Genomic DNA, 18,215 nt, shown 5'->3' with positions numbered 1-18,215 from the left:
ACCACAGGGTGGCTGGGCATTTGAAACTGGAGCAGATTCTTCCTTAAACATTTATTCTACATACAACTTTTTGGTAGCTACTCAAGCATCACACTGTCATTCAGGCTTTCTAAATCCTTGTTGCTAGTATAGAAAACCCATCAAATTCAAATAATAATAATAAAAAAAAATGAATAAAGACATCTCTGATTTTTTTCTGATATCATTTTTACACATTTCTGCTTTCTGGAATACTGACAATCTGTTTTCTTCCCTGAAGAAATGAGAGTTTATAAAAAATTATTGTTGTCTCAAATTTGTGACTGTTGTAGATTCTGAATATGCCCTACAATGCTCATCCATTTTCCTCTCCCCCTGCAAATATTTTGGAGTGGGAATGCGCTGATTTGGCTCTGCTGATTTATGTGCTACTTTGTTCTTTATCTGTTTGCACCTTGCCAGTAAAATAACATCATGCTATCATTTCCAGGGTTCACAGGACCCTGTCAGCACTTCGCAGTCAAAGGTCAACCAACTTCACAACTCACGGTTAAATAGGTTGAATAATCTCACCTAGTATTAACCTCTAATACATCAAATGAAGAAAAATGGTACTGGCATCACTGGCAAAACAGCAGTGCCATACAGAAGGCTGCTCTCACTGTAGCGAACTGGCTATATATGAATGTCTTTGAGATATTCAGTTCTAGAAGTGGACAGTGAAACTTGTGCTCCTGATTGCAATAGATTTATGTCTTTCTTTGTTCTTTATTTGTTTATAACTATCCAGGAGAGCCATCTACATGTTGTTATCTTTCTTTCATCTTCTGAGCTGTCTGAGACCAGTTCATCTTTCCCTGACATTATCTCTCTGTCCTGTAAGCTTTTCAGAGTATATTTCCTACACTTATTTGCAAGTTCACAGGACCCTGGCAATACTTAATAGCCAAGTAGCAACAAGCTTGACTTGAACAATATGAATAAATCCACCTGATGTGAACATTCTTGTTTTTGTATAGTCAACTTACAGAGAGATGGATGCATTGAAGACAGTCACCTCACTGAGAATTTATTTTTCAGGTATCCCTGTCACAGGGAAGGTCATCATAACCAAAGAGTATTTTTCATTAAAAAAAAAAAAATAAATAAAATTGGCAAAGAAAACAGCTTCAGATATTCTTTCTGGTAGGTCTCTCTACTTCTTAAAAATTACCAAATGAAAATCTCACTCAATAAACTTGCAGCTATAAAATCATACTCGATCCTTTTAAATGCCTTACTTTCCAGAATAAAGCACTTGGTTCTGAATGTTTTATTTATTCTATCATTCACTGTAATGTGCTGGACTACAGTGAGCTTTCTTGTAACTTCTGTTTTGAACATGCCTCTGGTTCTTCTTGACCCTTTTGTATGCTTACCAATCTATGAACAGCAATATTTGAACTCTGATGCCTCAAAATATTAAGGATATGAAAAAATGTACTGAATCTATCTCTTTAGATATTCATACACAAAATGAGAAGGCCAATAAGCCAAATAAGTCATTTTAAAAAACTCCCACGGTGTGGGAAATTTATTGGTGACAAACGTCAGCGTGATATTTGAGACACATTCAGACTCTGCTGAAACTGCTGTTCCTCTAAGGACTGTTTGAGACTTCTTAGCATTGCTAATGATCTACAGCCTTTATTATCTGACCAGTCATCCCCTCTGTGAAAAACTTTCTGTTCTGTTCTCTTTTCATATACAAAATTAAACACATGTAACTATAAAATAAAAGTGTCAGTACTTACACTGGGACAATACAGTTCATCTGTAAAAGACAGCAATAGATACTGTAGTAATTCACTCTGTGTTGCTCTTTCATTGGATTTTCATTACATTTTCAATTAGTCAACAGGGTTATTCTGCCAATGGGATGGCTATATCCATATAAGTACTTCTGTACACCTAAATCAGCACTGTGAATTCATTTAAAGAAAAAAAAAACCAACAACAATGGTTTGACATTGCTATTTTGGCCCTGATTTAAGCAGCAAATGGCTAGCAGCTGCTAAAGGCACAGTTATGAGAATTTCATGTAGAAATGGACAATATTTGTGTTATTTCTGCTCAATACCTCCTCCACACCAAGGCTTACACTTTGACTTTCATCATCTATCCTAGAGTTTTGGCTCTTTATGTTCATGTTTCCTTTGACCAATAGTCAAAGTTTTGTACTGGTACAACTACGAATCTGCTAGTACTGGAAACTCTGAAAGCTGGCAAAATATGTCTGATGAGGCAGATCAGTAACTGGACTGACAGCAAATACACAGAATCCTCATTAAAAGAGGATTGTCTTAAAAAGAAAACAACAGAATTTTATTTACATTTGGAATAAACTCTTAAAGCAGTAAGTCTGAAATTTGTATGCATCTTAATGAATGTTTAGAGCTTGTTGCAGTGGCTTGCTTGTTTAAACGTTTCATTTCTTGATATCCTAGCAGAAGTGCTTCCTACAACCTAAATCAACCAACCAGGGAACAAAACTGTGCCACGTGCTTTCCATAAGAAGGCATTTAGGATGAAATTTCAGTACTTAAACTGATAGCTTGCAGACAATGTGTATAGCAGATTTGTTTGCATATCAGAATTGTTAAACAATTCTCAACTTTTGGTGAATTTACATGAATCAATCTATTCATAAACAAGATCATAGTCTTCAGATATTTCCTTTTTCTCAAACTGACCTACTCCGTCTGCCCTGTTTATGCAACTATGCCATTATGCAACTATGCCATTAGTTGGTGGCCAAGGGCACATATAGTGTGCTTGTTTATGCATTCAGTTCTCTGTAAAACTGAGGTCATTTTATGTAGTGGGAGGAGACTACTGTCAGAAATAATAATTAAAAAATAATAGGACAATTTTCCATAATGTGGGAGACAGAATCATTATACCCAAGATTTTGCATCCAGACAGCGCTGTAATGTTGGAACAAAGGGCCCTTTGTTGCCTTTTGAACTGGAACACTTAACCCTGCAGAGGTTCTAAATTTGAGAATAGCTCAACGTATGGAATACGGTGACATTCAGGATCCTGTGCATTGCAGCTTAGAGGCCAGTTACGTGATTATGATTGTGTGTACATTTTCTGTTAACTATTTTTGGCAAGGGAACGGTTTATAATTAACGTATCTGGGATGCATCTCTATGACTTTTTGGCTTGTCATAGCTTTATGATTTTTGGCATCCTAAGGCTGTTCTGACCACACAATTATTTTCTATCATTTCACAATATTTAGCTGCAGACCATCTTTAGACAAGTGCACAGATGAAGTTTTCGTGTATTTCTAGATCCAGATAAAAGATTTGGGCCTATAAGGATTTATGCAAATCTGAGTGTTGCCAGGCCTATGTATGTCTGTTAAGACTTTTTAAAAAGACCGTTGATGACTTCATAAGTTTTCTGAGAACAGAAAGTTCTTAATACAAGTGTATACCTCAACCTGACTACTAGAATCCATTACTCCTATTATTCACTGAGAAAAGATGATGTCCAAGGTGGATTTCCTTGCAGTATTCCTTAGGTAGTGTCCTGAAAGGCAATGCATATTCCTAATAGTTCAGTATTACCGGAAAAGAGTTAGAACAAGGTTCATTGCACAGGTAGGATGAAAATGATCATGCCTTAGTAAGTTATGAAGAAAACATCTTAAAAAAATTGTGGCAGGTGTTATGTAATTGCAGAAAAGTTTGCAGAAAAGAAAAACATTACTGAATGCTGGGGCCCATGGTATGGAGGTTACTGTATGCAGCGTTCTTCAAAGCATAACCTGAACAGAGAGGAAATGACAGCTGTTCTGGTTCATCAAATTTTGTTGGACAGCGAGGGCTGAGGACAAAACTCTGATGGAATCATTAATAAGATGGATCTTAAGTCAGGTGTAAAAACACTAGATATGGAAGTTGGTGGCCCTCCCTACAGAGGGGATTGGAGGTGAATGATCGTTGAGGTCTCTTCCAACCCAAGTCATTCTATAATTCCATGATCCTGCTCTATGAATGTGGGGAGGTGTAAGGAACATTTGTTTATCTTTCAGGTATACTTAGAATCTGATCTTCCACACTGCAGTTAAAACAATCACCTTGCATTTTTCAAGATTTTAAAAGGTAAGATCCTAAGACAGACAGTGCAGGCAGAAAATGCTTTGATTCTTAAGAAAAACCTTCCAATTTTTACCACCTGAAGGAATGCAGTTAACAGAGTGAACTTTCTTTGAATGAAGGCCTATTTTTGTGGCCTACCAAAACAAAAATATTCTGCTGCCTCCAGGGAATTGAATTACACGACAAAAATCAAAATGCATAGCCTGATAGTTTAGTACGGAAAGAAAATAACAATGAAATAATTCAATTATATTTATTTGATTGTAGAAAGCTAAGAAAGTGCTCGGTGTAACACTAAATGTAATAAAAATAACTTAATTTCCATGCAAAATCTCAGCTGACACCAGTACACCATACGTACAGCATATTCAAAATCGGTATTTTAAAAAATAATTTATTTCAGAATCAAGATCGTTTATTTTACAGTGCCCAGCTACAAGTTATTATATGAGTAGAAAGGCCAGAAAATTATTCCCATTGAGAAAACTTCTGTTATACTTGCTAGCAGAAATGCTACATGCGGTTTGGGTGTACAGTACCCATTTCATCCATGATCAGCTGAATACACAGCTTCTACTGTTACAAACACGTTGTCAGCTCATTGACGTCAGATCAAGAATATTATGGCTCATTTTTGCCAAAAGAAATGTCAGCTGTTTGCTGAAGCAGGGGAGTTGATAAAAATTATTTTGATGGCATTAAGAGTGAGACTGTAAGTGAGCATAGCTTCAGTATCTTACATTTTTGCAAAACATGGCTTTCATCCACAATAGGACAATCAAGACTGAACTGGGGTATGATTTGACATGTACACAAGGAGAAAACAGATGCCTAACAGCTCACATATGGTGCAGAATTCTTTAAAAAAAATCAGAGCGAGGATGTTGTTTGCAACTTTTTGGATTTAGGAGGACAGTGTCTTAAATCAATTACACAAGAAATAATGTTTTTGGAATATTTTCTGAGTGTGATTTCTTTTTCCGCTTTGAAAATAAAGACAAATGAAATAGGCATTTGTTTCATTTGGTGTTGTCACCACTCATGATTTGTAAAGTACGGAACTAAAACCCTGATAAATTCTCCATGTTTTATTCTTATGTTCTCTCCCATACAGTAAAAGATACTTATGTGATACTAAAACTGCCTTGTATAAAAGTTACACATTTCAGTAATGAATTTATTTTCATAAAGTCTCATAATATTAGGAAGTCACATCTCTATTTTGCATCTGGAAAATACTGGCATAAAATAAGACTAAGGACTTACTTTCAGTAACATAATGATACCCAGGAAATGGAAGGGTGACCAAGCAACATTTTCCTGAATCCTAGTTCTTCTCTCTCTCCACAAGACCAAAGCTATTAGTGAGTTCTTAGTCTTTATATTTTTTTTTTCTTCAAAATTATATTGACATGCAAAAATATTTGCTGAGCTGCACTATGTAATTTTGCAGTCTGACTGGAGTATACATGCTGATTTCAGATTTGTTGTAGCAGTCTTTCTTTACTCTTACGTGGTAGCTGTGGTGGTCCCAGTGCCTGCAGATAGAGGAGCAACAAGACCATCTGCCCCAAATATAGACCCCACATATATTGAACTTCTATATGGTCAAAGACTTTTTTTTTCTAAAACCACAGATACTCATTTGAGCCCTCTACAGAATCATTCTTCCAGTAGTAAAATCAATTTCTATTTGTTCTTTTCCTTTCTTGAGGATTAATAATTTCAATGCTGTTTTATAACCTGGTGCTATTTAGTTGATTGGTCATGTTCAGTCCTGAAAATCACAATTAAAAAAGCAGCTGATAGAACAGACTCTATATGAATTTAAAATAAAACTGAAACAAAGTCACATATTGAGATTCAATGCTCAAGAAGAGAAAATTAGGAATGATAACAGTGAATGAATAATGACTTGACTAACAGAAAACAGGCATACTAGGACTGATTTCAATTTGGCGTTACCGAGCCACAGTTACTAGGGATAATCCCTTTTCCTAAACAATCCTTACAATATACCGACAAATCATTTATTTGTCAATATTGAAAGCACCATTTCCTTAGATGGAACATGATTTGTGTACGTACATTGCACACACATTTTTGCTTGTTTAACTAAATCATGTTGAGGATTCTCAGCATGTGATTTACCTCTTCTATGATCATCGGTTTATTATAATGCAGAGCTGGCTAAAGATTGATTAATGTGGAACAGCTCTGGTAGACCTCTTTTATGCACATGGCAGGGTAGGCTGAGATTATTCCCATTACTACAGCCATGCAAGTGGCCTTTCCGAAGGCACACATCACACTGATGTACATCCCAGTGAACTACAGAGAGAAGTTAACTTATTACATATTTAGAAAATAACTGCAGTTCCTGAACATCATATAATGATTGTTGGCTTACATGTGGGGCTTGGGCTTTATTTGTAAGAAGTTAGATTTTTCATAAACACTGCTACACAACCCTAAAATGCCATGTTTCCAAAATGTGTGGAAATAGAAATGAGACAGATAGATGAGCTGGGTAGGCAAGAAAATACTTCTAGGTTAGATGTATAGTATGGTTAAAGTCAGTGAATCATATTTAAGTCACAGCTGTTGATACTATGGACTATTTTATCACTGATCCCTTTGAAACAGGCCCTCCAGAGTATTATGCCATGTTAACTAGTCTCCATTTTTCATAGTCATCTAATAAGGCATTAAAGATATCTGTCAGGAAGCAATAGCATAAAAAAGAGAATGACACATACTTCATATGTGTTTTATACAATGATGAAGGATCATTCACATCTCAGTGCTTATTAGAAGCACAAAGCACACTTATTTACCCTAATTTTGCTCTTAAGGGCAATTTACCTTATAAATTAATGTTTTCTACTAATGCATATGGGAACAATCCTTACTGAAGTTTTCTGTCATTTATTTTATTAAGCTATTCCTCTAGGAAGATCTCAATTTGTACTATGCAGTCCATGAAGGAATGAAGACAAGCCAACACAAATCCAGGGAATGCAATGATAGCATTTCCTTTATTCTAACTGAAGGAAAAAAATCAAATCATTTGGATTTGACTGGATCACCCACATCAACTTACAGTTTACTGACATATTTACCTGCCGTCTTCCAAACTCATTTTTAGAGACATTTCCTCTGTTTTTAGCCTTCACCAATGCTCTGTTCACATGCATTTAAATTTTAAGAAATGTTCTTTCTTTTTCCAAATAATTTGATGCCCATTATTTAAATTAATAGATCTTAAGATCAGTAATCACTGGAACCTTTACTAATTGTCTGCTCCAGTCAGGTAGGAAAGTTAACTTATTTCTCATGAAATTTCCTGATCACTAATTATTCTCTGAGGTTGTTTTTTCTGGTTTGAATCTACTGTGTTTTGCTTTTATCTGGATCTTGTCAGATTTTATCAGATGATGTTTGCTCTGCACAGTGTTCTTGCCACTAATAGCTCTAGCTTCCATTTCTTTTTTTTCTATCATACAGGACAGGTAACTATTGAATAAAACATGCAGCCACAACAAGTATAGGTGTCAGTGTGTGACCTACTAACTGTGGAATTCTACATGTATATATCAGTTTGTATGTGGGAGTGCACACTCACATATAAAAGGAAAATTGTATGTATTTATACTAAAGTATTACTGAAGGAAGGAGACAGCCTTCTGGCAATGCAAACAGGTCCAGTGATTGGAGAAGAGAAATGAAGCCCCTGCATGTGGACTCCAGAAGTGAATATATACTCAGTGGGGGGGGATGTTACATTAAGGTAATAATTGCTAAAGTGTGGATGACTATCTAAATATTTCATTTTTTCATGATACAGACATGGAATACGGTATATTCCTGGGAGTGTTTAACATGAACACTTACCTGTATGCATTGATTTCTTGTTGGTGGATCTTTCAACATTATTCCTTTATTCTCTAGAGAACACAATGAAAGTTCAGCAATGTGGAAAATGCAGAATATATTGTCCTAAAATCCCCCCCTCATTATTACAGCTAAAGGGAGAAATATAGGAAATCAGTCTCAAAAAATGCAGCTAAAAGAACTGAGAGTTGAATTCAACCATCAGTGAATTGAACTCCCACATGCATACAGCTTCAGACAATAGGCTAATTCAAGACAATGAATGCACAAGAAAAAAGTCACTATTCTTCCTTTTCTCTCTGCAATGCTAATTCTTTTCCTCAATTTGAAAAATAGATCCAGTGTTGAAATCCTTTCTCCCTTAGTTGATAACATCAAATGTACTATGATATCACTTTGACTTCATTTTGACTCCAAACATAAAGTTTTTCCAAATAAAGATGTATATTATCACAATTCATCTGCTCTGTGAATTTTTCCACATATCTGGATGAAACCTGGTAAGAGAAGAGAAATGGGACTTCATAATGATATCACTATCTTAACTGATATGTGAAAGCTAGATAAGACAGGACAAATGCTACTAGGAGAAGTCAGTGCAGTCTGATCTTCACCTAGCATCCTTTGGCACATCATTGCATTCTGTGCAGTAGGGACAATTGAGCCACATGTATGCTCTCATTATACCCACCAGAGTGCTACTTTTCCCCATGTTTCTGAGCTGTTGCTCAGAGATGAACTGGGACTAATTTCTTCAACAAGCTAAGAGTATGTCCAAGCCATTCACTGGGTTTCCTTCTTGAGACAATGGGCTAAGATGGTCACCTTTAGAGGACAGTTCATATCAGGGCACCACTGCAAAAGGTGTGCAAAATATATGAAACAGTTTGCTTTTGGAGTTATCTCCTCTCACTGAGTAGAAAATGAGATTTGCTTTGATGAAGTAGCATTTTTACCTGCCAAAGTCAGATGAAAGGAATCCCAGACATATGGATCTAATTGGCCTCTATGCATTATAATGTGTCACACTGGCCCAGATCTTGCAGATCTCAGTCAATGGCTCACTGTGTGAAGCCATCACAGAAATCCCTGTCCTGTGAAGCTTGCAATAGAAGATCCTGTTATGCATGTACAATCTTGCTATATATAAACTAACATAATTCTAACTAGGAAGAATCTTCCTAATTCCACTTTTGGAGGCTTTATTATTAATTTATTTTTCTTGTCTGGCTGACATAATAGTGGTCTTTAGAAAGATGGCAACACCAATCAAGCAATTAAGCAGGAACTGGCTGCAATCTGATGAACTGACAGGCTATTTTTCAATTCATTTTCTCAGTTTAGGGATAAAACATGGGTACAATTCAACAGTCAGGATGTAAACAGCTGTAGATTAGAAAAGTGAAAGGTAAATACACAAAAATGTAAGTATTTTTTACATGCTTACATGAATGTTTACTTACTAATTATTTCTTGTGATTTCAATACGATTAAATTCAGCAGTTTCTTAAAATAATAATGCAGGGATATAATTTCAGACTTGGAAGTGGATGTTCCTACAATTTTAGTGGAAAGTTAGTATTGGTTGAATGATTTAAAAAAAAAAAAAAAAAAGCAAATGAAAATCAGCAGTAAATTGATGCATTGTTCGCCCCCACCAATTCAAAGAACAGATTCACCATATGGTCTTTTTATAAATATTTCGGAAGTAAAGTGACTTCTGGAAGGGATTGGAGTCTGAGATATGCACAGTTATCAGCATTTAGAAGATCCAATTTGAAACATCTGCTAACTCTTGAAAGAGTTATGTTGAAACAAAAAACAGTCTTTTTTTTAGGAGGATGTATATTCAGAATTTTATATCCTCCTCTCTTTTCTGCAAAGATAGTGGGAAGAGAAGAGAGTTACACAAGCATTTTGCTTCCATCTTTTCCAGGTCCAAGATTTAAAGCTTTATGGTGAGGAAAATCAAGATGACAGATGCAAAGAGACAGTAAATCACTGACACACTCCTTTTCAATCATGCTTTGAAGTGCTAAAGAATTCAGACCAAATCTCAACCATGAAAGCTTTGTAAGAGTCAAGCTGCAATTTACCAGGCCCATGAAATGTAACTCATGTATTTTTAAAGAATGTTTTTTTTTTGTTTTTTTTTTTTTCCAAATCTTCAGGTTTGGGACAAGACAAAAAATTATGAAAACAGTACATGTTTTTGACCTCTGCAATGTTTATGTGTTTGGTTATGCTGTCATTATCAGTATGCAGTTACAATCCCTACAACTTGCTCTTCTTCTAACCTTCCAGACAGACTATAAATATTTAACAATTTTTGCAAGTTGATTTACATAGTACTTACTGGGTAAATAATACGTCACTTCTGAGAATAGTGCAGTTTAAATAATTAATCGAATATAATAACAGCAAAATTATAACAAAGAAAACATTAGTTTATCAACAGTTAACAACACTTATATTTAGATTTCAAATTTTTCAAAACACTTGTTTTCTCTCTGTATTATTATTTGTTTCTTCCTTCCTTTAGTTCAGTGACTTTATTACTGATACTACTGTGACATAAATCTCAACCAGAACAATTTCATTTTCTGAATTATTTTGCATGCTATAGGTAGAAGAGACATTCAGAATATTTCATAGAATCATCATAAAATCATAGAATCATAAGGTTGGAAAGGACCTACAAGATCATCTAGTCCAGCCATCCTTTCTTTACCATACCTACAGGAAAACCACTAAACCATATCTCCTAGCTCCCTATCCAGACGCCTTTTGAACACTGCCAGGGATGCCTTTCTTGTAGCAAGGAACCCAAAACTGAACACAGTACTCAAGATGCGGTCTAGCTTAGCTTTCATGTATCACTCTGAATGACTAATTCTGTTTTGGACTTGGATCTTGTATTAAGATCCCAGATGGAAATAACTTTTACTCTTTTGGAGTGTCACTGAAGTCAACATACATATATACAAGGTTATGTGTTTGAGCAATTCGATCCACTTAGTGGAATCAACAGCAAATTCTCTAATGGAGTGATCTACCTCTGAATCAAGTATAGATATGCAAAATCATTTGCAACACACTGCTAGTGTGTACAGATCTTTGGAAATGTTTGAGTCAGTTTACGTTCCAGAAGTTGTTATATCCCTGTCTTCTCATGTAGAGGTGGCTGAGATTATAATCTGATTTGAAGAAGAATCATACAAATTTTAATAGATAAGAGGAGAAAAAACTAGCCATGAAAGGAGTCTTTGAGAGGATAATCAGAGAAAGGAGAGACAGTAGAGGTCTGATTTGGCTAAGGCAGTAATCTGTTTAAAATACCTTCCCAAGAGCCTCCTCAGTGAATATATGAGAAGTGACTGTGCTGATCAAATCCAAAGAAAGGACATAGATGCAATCAAGACAGTACAAATGGAGTCTAGAAATAGCTTCATCCATGTTACTGGATAGGAGAAAGCATGTTTTAAAGATGTTATACAGTTGTTGCTGAAGAAGTCAAGTCAAAGTCAAAGTCAAATATAAATCCAGAGTAATTGCACATGGTTTTTGCTATAATTCAGCTTGCCCATAACATGGATGAAGAAAAAAGTTTTAAAAAATAATACAGTAACCCACACGACTTAAAAGCTACTAAAGAATTTTGTATCTGTTCTTTAAAGAATATCTTCTAATACTTGACAACAGGATATGTGGTAATGGCATAAAGCTGTATCAAAGGAGGTTCAGACTGAATGTTAGGAAAAAATTCTGGATGGTCAAACACTGAGAGGCTTCCTAGAAAAGTGGTTGATGCCTTGTACCGGTCAGTGTTCAAGAGGCATTTGAATAATACTTTCATTAACATGCTTTAACATTCAGTTAGCCTTAAAGAGGTCTGGGAGTTGGACTAGATAAATAACTTTTGTAGATCCCTTCCAACAGAACTATTCAATTCAGTTTCATTCCATTATGTTCCGTTTAATTCTGCTCTATCCTATACTACTCTACACTACCCTATTCTATTCATGTTTATAAAAATGTGGTAATGTGATGGATCTGCAATAGGCAAAGAAAATTTGTGGAAACAGAAAATTTTCTGTGGGGTGATGCTGGACAGCAGACATCTCAGAAATTAATGCTCTACTAGTAAGTTAAATAGTGGCAGGTAACATTCCAAAGCACTAATAATCAGTAATTTCAATTAGGAAATTGGTAGAACAATCATTACTTAGATCTGGGCCAGTTAGCAATCTCTCCAGAATTTTCTGGGCACGCTTAAGGACTAAGCATGAAGACAATTGCAGAAGAGGTTAGTAATGTGGGTGGTTAGTAGTGTGGGTAAGAAACATTCTTTGGCAGCTGACTTCACAGCTAGAGGATAAACCCACTGCATTTAATATATAGATACAAACAGTAAGGACAGCCCAGGACTGCATGAAGCTATTTCCAAGATTTCCTGGAGATTACAGAAATGTCTGAATCAACGTACTTCCAAGAATATTTGAAAATCTGAAAAGATTTCTTTTTAAATTCTGACATAATTGCATATTTCCTGATGAGATGGAAATACATTTATGCTTTAACCTCATTTTCACTATCCAGTCAAGAACAAACAAATGAAAAACAGGCAGCCACAACCATATTTAGTATTTTTCTCTATGATACATCTTGCCGTTTGGGTTTGAATTAACTACAAAGACCATGTTTATTATTTATAATATAAGTAAAGGAAATGGGAAGAAGAAAATATGTTTATAGCTAAGAATGAAAATGTTTCAGATGTTGTTGCATTCTGATGTCTTAGAGCAATACCTGCATTCCACTAGAACATGCTAGAAGCCAAGACTGAACAATGCCATTATTTGGATAACAAATGAATCAGTTTCCCTACAATAAAGAAGGAAACCATAGGGGTGCATTTATAGTCTGAGGTCACTCAGTTCATATCTACTTTTAAAATCAGAAATAATTTTCTTATTATTTTTCTCTACATTGTTGCTATATAAAAGATCTAAACAAACAACAAGGAAACTAGGCAATAGTTGTAACTATCTATGTACATAATACTGTAGTGTGAACAATGTGATGACAGCTGGAAAAATGTTTTCCCATTGTTTTGTTTTTCATTTCTAGTAACATGGTTCTTTTACCCTTTAAAAAGAAACAAAGAAATCTGACACAGACAACAATTTTGGGGGGCTCCTCTCTCCTAACCATTAATTTAAAATATACATATTACTTTATTTCTTTATATCTCCTTTATTGACAGATTTTCCAAAACATTACCTCTTCTGCTACACTTTAAGTTTTTGTAAAATTACATGTGATTACAGAGAAGCAGTCCCACAGTGCTAGAAGCACAGATGCACCATTTATGTCCTAGAAGACTCAAGATTCAAAAATCCCACATTGACCTTTCAGAGATAAATGCTTTGAGTCCACAGACACATAGAATTTGAGTTGGTTTTATACATGTAATGTCACAATCAAATAAAAGATGTTCATCTCAAATGTATCCTGAATTAAATTCTTCAGAGATACATAACCTTCATCCTTATGATTCCTGGGTAAAATCCTAACATTTATGCTTTTAGATAAAAATTTTGTCCCTGTTTTCAGTAGATTTGGACTTGACTCACTCTTTTTATCTTTTCTGTAAATAAAATAAAATAAAATGTCTAAAAAGGAGGGGGAAAAAAGGTTTCTTAGCAATTTATGAGAACTTCTCCCCACACTGATGAAGATTAATGCACAGCAGTGTACAAAGCCAATGTAAATGGTTCAAGCACAGCTTTGTAAGTGACCATGTAAGAATAGTAAAGCTGAATTTCATAAAATTTCAGACGAGCAGTGCTACTGCAGTGCAGCTTCCTATGGGAGGAACCTCAACCTCAGTCATGCTGCCACACTGAGCCACTGAAACCAGTACCAAAAAATGTTGCTCTCTGCCTATGTTTTGAAATCAGAAAGGAAGCAAAACTCTATTTGTTAGATGCTCTAAAGACCATGATCTGGTACAGTACTGAACCAGTTAATGCTTTAAAACATTCTTATTGAGCTGCTTCAATTCAGTGAGCATATTCCATTCAAGTACTGGAGCTTTACAAAAATATGATTTATTATCAGGAGGACGAAGACAGCTGAAGAAAAGGGACATAGGAATGTAACCGTGGTGCATAAACAAACTACTGGGCTTTAAGTCACTAACCAGTTTAACTGCACTTTTCTACTTCATTTGGCTGGATTTGCCCAGGAGAATTACTAAACAAAGACAAGGAGAGAAAAATGTTATTCCACAGAGTGCTTTGTGGTGTATCTAATAAATCTTATTCTGGGGCTTGATTGTTCACTGATGACAACAGTCTATGCCTTCAATGTCATGATCCCTGGTAGGATAAGGGGCATGACTCTCAAAGGGTTAATCTTTTCCACCTGGTCTTGACCACAGAGCAAGCTTCCTTGGCAGATCTCCTACCAGGAGAACGTAGCCCCTTGACCTTCCAGGGAGTGGGATGCTGCAGCAAAGCTGCTCCTTGCTAACAAACACTGTAGCCTAGAACTCTTGCACAAACTGTCTAATAGTTGAATTCAGTACTAAAGCAGTGTGAAGATAACCAGCAAGTAATGAGTCTGAAAGGCAAAGGGAAGGATGGAGTACATGCCTGAGAGAGTTCAGTTGATTGTAAAAGTTTACTGAAATAACAACAAAAAGATTACTGAAAAACCCAAGAATGTTGAAATTGAGACACAATTTCAGCCCAAACCAAGCTGCTAAAAGCCAAAGATGTTGCTCTTCTAAGTCATACAGGTGTTGTGGTCTGTCAGATCCAAGAACTTGTAAAATGCAATGTCATGAAATAATTCTCTATAAAGCCAGGCTCTATAAATATGGAGAACATCTAAACATTCACAGTATCTTCATGAAGCCAGAACACTTTTATTCTGTGCTATCTTAGTCACATCCACCTGGGAAAGGTATTCCTGAGACATCAAAATGTTTTATCTGTAGTTTATCCAATGTAGGAGTGTCTCTGACATCAAAATTTTCTGCTGATGCCCTGTGCTATCCAAGATTTGTTTGCTTGAGCTTTTCTCTTCTTATGGAGAAGCCCTTGGTAAATTTTATCGTTGATAACAGGGAAGAACAAAAGAAAAGGAAGTATATATATGTGTGTGTGTGTGTATCTATAGAGATGCTTTCATCAAACTAATTAGCAGAGAAAGGTTGAACATAAGCACAGAAAATTATGTAGGTATTCCTGTAACAAGGCAAAAGAGTTGGGGAGTTAAGAGAGATGTTAGGAATTATGAAGGTGTGAAATGTGTATGAAAGGATGTGGGCTCTGGTGTCCAAAGAAATCCAGTCTGACCAGATACAGGCCATCATCTCTAAGGTGAGAGGGCTCCAACTGTTAGAATGTGGCCCAAGTATTTGCCTTCAAAGACAGCTATTTGATTTCCACCTGAAAAAACAACAGTAGTATCACAGGACAATATATATTGTAGTCAAGCTGGCTCTAAGGTCACAATATTTTAATGAAACGATGCTATATCACTATTAAATGCATATTTGAAAATGAATACTTTCAGTGTAAAAGTCCAGACATCACAAGGGTTTCAAATGCTCATTTGTTGCTTTTCTTCATACTGATTAATCCATGCAGATAAGCCCAGAAGCTCTCTTCCTTCACAAATTAACTATCAGAAGATACTTAAATTTGCTGAATACTGTAGCCCAGCCTATGCTTATGTGCTGACAGGGTCAAAAAGGAGGCAGAGATAAACACAGTTCTTATCCCACGACGTCCTTCATCTCCCTCATTCTTCCCTTGGTAATTGTTTCTGTGCCTAAAAAGGAAATCCTCAAACTGCTATAGGAAATCTGAAATCACTGAAGGGAATTAGATGGAAAGATACAGGTACAAGGCTGTGAACCAATGGAGTTTTGCCATTCACTGTCAAGTTGTTCTCCTTATGCCATAGTCTGTTTTTCCACATGCACAGAACTGCTTGATTAGGGCAGCCTGGTTGCTTCTGCAGGCAGCCCAGGTGTCCCCTGGCTGGAGTTTTACCAGGGAACACAATGGAAGCAAGATCAGATCAGGAATAGGACAGTATGGATACTGAGATTCAAGTGAAGGATTTAATTAGTAACATTCAGTTAACATGTTAATATGGTAACAATTATCTGTGAAAGTGTGCTTTGTTCATAATAGCACATCATTTCACACAGCCTCTCAAAGAGAGCATTAGATCTACTTTTTTATGCTTTGGATTTTTTTAGTATCTGTATCTGACTCAAATTCCAAATCTGATCAGTCAGAAGTGACACGCTAGAAATAAGTCTTTCTTGGAGAATATTAGTTACTATTTATTTTATGAAAGAAAGAGGAATTTACTATGCATTCCTTTGGAAACCATCAAAATGTTTCCAAATGCAGACAGCATGTTACATCAGTTCAATATCCTATAAATCCTGCTTCCATACATTCACTTGTAGAAATCACAGCCATGTTTTCCATATGTCTGGGCCTCCAAGATACAGTGAAAGCTTTCATTCTGATGAGTACTGTCAGGTTGGGCTTTTCTTCATTATGTTGTTGATCCAATATGTCAGTCTCTCTAAGCAAAGTTGTTGTTAAATAGGAGACAGGTCACCTATAATTATCTGGAGCCCTAGGGGACTTCCTGAAAGGCAAATGAAGAAGCAATTGGGTCTTAAGTTGTCCTGTGTGACTTGGTGTTCAGCACCAATGGACCATGCAAGTAAGCTGAGGCTGTAGTTTACTTAAAAACACATCAGAACAAACACTGGAGAGTGAATGAAAGAACCTGAGAGAGAAAAGGGCAGAATAATGCAGAGGGGATTTATTTCAATTCTATTAAGGCCTGAATACTCTGAAGGCCATCTATTCTTCAGAGAAAGATAAGAGTGGAATTGTACAATAGTGGATGCAGGGATAAGAAACTCAAGTTTTCAAATGAAAAACATTGTGATCTTTGCTATGGTGGTTATATTATGACAGAAAACATTAACTTGATGGAGCAGGAGAGAAATTTGCTTCCTCTAAAGAAGAGAAATTATATTTTACTTGCACTTTTAAAGCTAACATTTTCAACTCTTCGTATTTATTTATTAATGTATTAAAGCTTACAAATCTACACCATAATTCTATCATTAATGCTATAACCACCTCAAAAAGACACTGGGCACTGAAGGTTATTGCCATTTTCCAAGGCAACATAAATGCAATTTAGGAAGGCATGTATCAGGTATATGTACCTACTCAGTTTTAAAAGCAGTCTAGCCATGTGCCTGTAACAGTTCCTAACTTTGTCTAAGTATCATTTAATATGAACACAGATATATGCTTTCTAGGTACTAGATGCTTCATAGAAGGAAGCATCTAATTTATAACCTATAAATCATGGTTATGACTTAGAAAGCATAATTTGAGGTCTGCTTGCTTAGACTGTTGTCCAGTGATCTCTCATAGTCTATTTCTGTCAACAAAAATCCCAAAAGCAGCTGCCAACAAATATTTTTAAAGTTGTTCTGACTAGAGCCATTCTAAACCAAGTTTCTGTGACAAGGTTTAAACCCCACTATAGCATATAGTGACCAGTGATGGCCAATCCATACTACACACAGATGTTTCTAGATCTCACTAAGATAGGGCATTTAGTTCGTGAAAATAAGGCTTTTCTGCACTATTTGCAGGATGTAATTTTCTAGAATAGCTCTGAAATATAAGAAAAGAAAACAATGGAGAAATGATTCTGTATCTCCTTCCACTGTGTTACAAAATTTCACATTCTAAAGAGGAAAAAAAAAAAAAAAAAAGAAAAAGAAAAAAAGTACTTTGAATGATCTTCTCAAATGAAACATTTATTCCCAAGTATGTTTAGAATATTTATCTATTAATGGTGCTCTTGGATGAATTCTCGGCATGTAATTTTATGAAATGCATGTTAGCTTGGGATAGAAAAGTGTGAAATCAGGACACACACATAATAGCAAATAGAAGACGTGGATCAGTCATTAGCTTCAGATTCAAGTTCATGGGTAATTAGCAGTTTGGTATGAAAGGGTGAAACCTCCCTCTGTTCTATTCTATATCAATTAGATTTATGACATATGCGTGCCCTTTTAGTCCAATGGCTTTGAAATATTCTGTGTGAAGAAAGTATGTG

The sequence above is a fragment of the Coturnix japonica genome, chromosome 3 (assembly GCF_054131305.1).
Source record: "Coturnix japonica strain WE chromosome 3, WE-NBRP24, whole genome shotgun sequence".
Lineage (NCBI taxonomy): Eukaryota > Metazoa > Chordata > Aves > Galliformes > Phasianidae > Coturnix > Coturnix japonica.
Note: the sequence above shows the minus strand (reverse complement) of the source record.